The sequence below is a fragment of the Triticum aestivum genome, chromosome 1B (assembly GCF_018294505.1).
Source record: "Triticum aestivum cultivar Chinese Spring chromosome 1B, IWGSC CS RefSeq v2.1, whole genome shotgun sequence".
NCBI classification, from domain to species: domain Eukaryota; kingdom Viridiplantae; phylum Streptophyta; class Magnoliopsida; order Poales; family Poaceae; genus Triticum; species Triticum aestivum.
Genome location: NC_057795.1, coordinates 29,532,951 through 29,537,836, shown reverse-complemented (window position 1 = coordinate 29,537,836; position 4,886 = coordinate 29,532,951).

Here is a 4,886-nt window from a genome sequence, read left to right as displayed (position 1 = left end):
GTACTCGCCTAAGTACGAAATCAATGTGCGCTCTGCAAGGACGATGAGGTGCAGGTCGACTGCTACCTTCTCCTTCGGAGCTACGCCACAAATACAAAAATCCTACCGAGTGGAGAGCAAACCTCCCACTCGGGGGCTTAGCTGCAGTCTAGTACTCGCCTAAGTGTTCAAAATCCTACCGAGTGGAGAGCAAACCTCCCACTCGGGGGCTTAGCTGCAGTCCAGTACTCGCCTAAGTGTTTAAAATCCTACCGAGTGGAGAGCAAACCTCCCACTCGGGGGCTTAGCTGCAGTCCAGTACTCGCCTAAGTGTTTGAAATCCTACCGAGTGGAGAGCAAACCTCCCACTCGGGGGCTTAGCTGCAGTCCAGTACTCGCCTAAGTGTTTGAAATCCTACCGAGTGGAGAGCAAACCTCCCACTCGGGGGCTTAGCTGCAGTCCAGTACTCGCCTAAGTATGAAATCCATTTCGATCTGCAAGGACGACAAGGTGTAGGTCGACTGCTGCCTTCTCCTTCGGAGCTCTGCCACAAATACAATGTGCGCTCTGCAAGGACGACGAGGTGCAGGTCGACTGCTACCTTCTCCTTCGGAGCTCCGCCACAAATACAATGTGCGCTCTGCAAGGACGACGAGGTGCAGGTCGACTGCTACCTTCTCCTTCGGAGCTACACCACAAATACAAGGTGTGCTCTGCAAGGGAGACGAGGTGCAGGTCGACTGCTACCTTCTCCTTCAGAGCTCTGCCACAAATACAATGTGCGCTCCATCCTGATCCACAAGGATGCAGGTCGACTGCAATCTGTGCTCCATCCCTACCTGCAAGAGTGCGTCACAAGCACTAAAATATATTCCGAGTGAAGAACAATGTTCGCTTGAAGGCAAATGCAAACATATTCAATGGCAGAGCCAAGTTCAGATAGCATCCTACGGATTCAGAAGTGCTCAGGCATCGAGCCTGTTAAAGTTTATCGGTTGCAAAATTACTCGGCATTCCGAGGCAAATTTAAGGCATCAAGCATAGAAGTTTTTTACTCCTCAGGTGGAGGACTGGAAGGCGCGACAAACTGGTCCAGGTCGATTCCATCTGCAATCCGAGTGGCAGCGGCAATGAAGGTCTCCATGAAAGATTGGGAGTCATGCTTCTTGGTATTGGCCACTTTGAGGGACGCCAGCTTGTCCTCTTGCGCATCCTTGCAGTGAACACGGGCCAGAGACAGAGCAACATCAGCACCCCACCTGGCAGAAGACTTCTTCCATTCTTGCGCTCGACCTGGAACTTCATTCAGTCGAGTCATCAGAGACTCGAGGTCATTTTGAAGCATCTCTCTCGGCCAGAGTGTCGTGTCGATCCGCGACGCCGCAACCTTCAGTCGAGCAAGATACTCGACCACACCAGCAACACGAGACTCCAGTCGGAGCACGTTCATGGCAGTTTCATCCTTCACAGGAGAATTAATGGGATCCAAGCCTGTCTCCACTCAACTGGTCTCCTCCTCGAAGTTTTGGCAGAATTCTGTAAACACAACTCAAAGATGAGCCAGCAGTTCTATGATGAGTCGGTGATTACAAGTCAGTCGGGTAAGAGAGATTACCCTCAAGCATGATGAATAACTTCTTGGCGAGTCCCCCCAGATAAGCCTCCAGATCGTTCTTCTTCCCCACCAGTTCACTAGCCTTGTCACTCAGAGCAATCTTGTCATTCTTCAGACGGGTGACTTCTTTGTTGGCCGCGTCAAGAGCAGCTTTCAGGTTGGTGTTCTCCTCTTCCAGTTTACCGACTGAAGCCAGCTTCTCTTCCGCAAGCTTCGTTTTATCCAAAGCCGCCTTCTGTGCTTCGGCAAGTTCCTGGTCCTTCTTCTTCAGAGCCTCCTTCATTTTATCTGCAAAATGACAAAGAGATCAGAATCAAGAACGGGTAGAAGGATAAGAACAGTCGTCAAGTTCTCACCAATCATACCTTTTGCTTCGTCCTTTGCCTTCTGGAAGTTCTCCTGAACAAGCTTCAAGTCAAGGTCGAGCTGGATATGTTTGTTTTCCAATTCAGTATAGCGAGCCACAAGCTCGAAAGATTTCTGTGAAAGAGTCAGTCGACAGATATCAAAGAGAGGTTGCTTCCGAGTAACTAAGAGAAAAACCGTAGCATTTCTAAGACTATAGTTGAATCAAAATATTCAACAGTAGTCTCGGGGACTACACCCAGTGGGTGCACTCAGCGTGCCCCCACTAGTTTTATCGACTTGATCTGATCAGTCGATCGAAAGGAACAAAGAGATCATGATCTACAAAAAAACAGGTTCTTCAGACTACAGTCGACTGCCAGCGGTCCACCGTAGTCTCGGGGACTACACCGAGTGGGTGCACCCAGCGTGCCCCCACCGGTTCCAAGATTCCATTCGACATGGTCCGACCAGACCGACTGAAGAAGTTGGAATGAGGAAATTCAAAATACAAAGACTATGATCGACTGCCAGCAGTCGACCATAGTCTCGGGGACTACACCCAGTGGGTGCACTCAGCGTGCCCTCACCAGTTCAAAAAATCAATCGACACACCCAGTGGGTGTACAGATAAATCAAAGATCTTTGGAAAGAAAGTCTTCAGATAGCATATCCTAACAGAACAAGCGGTGACCAACTAACCTGGACATTGCTCTAGAGGGCTGAGCTAGCATCATAAGCCACTTGGCTGGCTTCCCGGATCGCCTTCACCTGCTCCATCATGATCCCCGCCTGGCGTATAGCCTCCTTAGCAGCACCCGCTTGGTCCTCTGGGATGTGGTGCGTGACAAAAAGGAAGGGCGGATCAGCAATCGATGATGAAGGCCGGGCACTCGTCAGCGGCACAACGAAGGACACATAATGCCGAGTGACATCACCACCTTCTTGAACCAATGCCTCAGGCACTGATGCGGTCCGAGTGATCTTGCCAGCCGGCACCTTTTTGTTCTTCCTCACCCTCAGTGGCACCTCATTGTCATCATCAGGGAGATCAATGACATGAGGAGGAGTTGTAGGATAAATCCAGAGTTAGAAACGAAAATCCAATGACCAGAAGGGAAACTACAAGAGGGCAAACCAGGGTTGGAGGTGGCAGCGTCTTCCATTTCTTGGTCGTCGTTCTTGGCGGAAGTCTCTGAGCTAGCAGCACTGCAGATTTCAGAAACCAGTCGGTTAGTCGATGAGTCGACCAAGAGTTCGTCCGTGCTAAACAAGAAAACACAAGTTCTGCTGTTACCCGGAGATAGTGGGAATGGCCATTCTCATCTTGGGCAAGGCCTTCGGCGGCTTTGACGACTTCGGCTGCTTCGGCGCTTTCTCAGTCGGCGCTGGAGAAGCCGCCCGGGGGCGCTTTGACGATTGCCCAACAGGTGCAGTCGCTTTGTCACGCTCGCTCGCAGGGTCGTGGATGAGCTTGGATCGCCTTTCCGTGCGAGGAGGATCGACTTCCATCTCCTCCTCCTCTTCACTGGAGCCGTCGTCATCCTCGTCCTCCTCACCATCAGATTCCCGCTCCTCCTCACTTTCGCCTCCGCTCGCCTCTCCCTCCTCGCCCTGTTGCATCCCGTTGGGAGTCGAGTACATCTCAGTCATGGCCTAGAAGACAACAAACAAGACAAAGGTCAGTCGACTGATTTTAAAGCAAACAGAATGAAGAAAGCGGGATCACAGTCGGAGATGCAGAAGTGGACCTTGTCTACGTCGTATGATTGGTCGAGTGGAGGAATCCTCCTGGCTCCTCGGGGGTTGTCCTTGTTCCCTGTGATGCTGGCCAGCCACCTCTCCAACGTGGCCTCGTCAATCTCCTCCGGGTGGATCCGAGTGGTGTCCTTAGTGCCAGAATACAACCACATCGGATGGTCTCAAGCTTGAAGCGGCTGGATACGTCGCCGGAGGAAGACCTCCAAGAGGTCCATACCGGTCACCCCGTCACAGATAAGCTGGACGACACGCTCGACCAACACCTTAACCTGCGACTTCTCCTCCGGGAGTACCTTCAAAGAGGAAGGCTTCCTCACTCGGTCCATGGAAAAAGGAGGGAGTCCAGTTGACTGCCCTGGCGTCGGCTGGTCTTTGCAGTAGAACCAGGTCGACTGCCATCCCCGGACCGAGTCAGGTAGGATCATGGTCGGAAAGGCGCTTTTTCCTCTCAACTGAACCCCAAGACCCCCACACATCTGAATAACTTGGGTTCTCTCATCACTCGGATTGGCCTTTTTCACCGTCTGGGAGCTCCAGGTGAAGATGTGCTTGAAAAGACCCCAATGAGGCCGGCAACCCAAGAAATTCTCGCACAAAGACACGAAAGCGGCGAGATACACGATGGTGTTGGGTGTGAAGTGGTGGAGTTGTGCCCCGAAGAAATTCAGAAATCCCCGAAAGAAAGGGTGAGGCGGCAAAGAAAACCCACGGTCGACATGGGTGGCCAAGAGAACGCACTCACCCTCCTGAGGTTGCGGCTCGGACTCCATCCCCGGGAGCCGCGCCGATCCATGGGGCATCAGTCCTCCATCGGCCAGGTCATCCAGATCCACTTGACGGACCGTCGAGCAGATCCAGTCGCCCTGGATCCAGCCCTGTGGCAGGCCGGCCCTCGATGAAGATCCGGTCCAACTGGTCCCCCTTCCCTTTGCCTTCGCCGTTGCTTTCTTCGCCTGTTCCAGAGCCGCCATCTTCTCTTTCACCATCGTCGCCGGCGAGGCGCGCACGGAGCAGCGGCGCTGAGGCAGAAGCGAACGCGGCGGAGAAGTCTGGAGAAGAGAGGGGGGAATGAGGACGCACTGTTCAAAACCCCCCGTCCAGCGCCTTATATAAGGTTGCTTCCGAGTGACTGACATGTAGGCCCGAGCGATCCTGTCAAATCCCGCAACAGTCGCGCTCGTGATA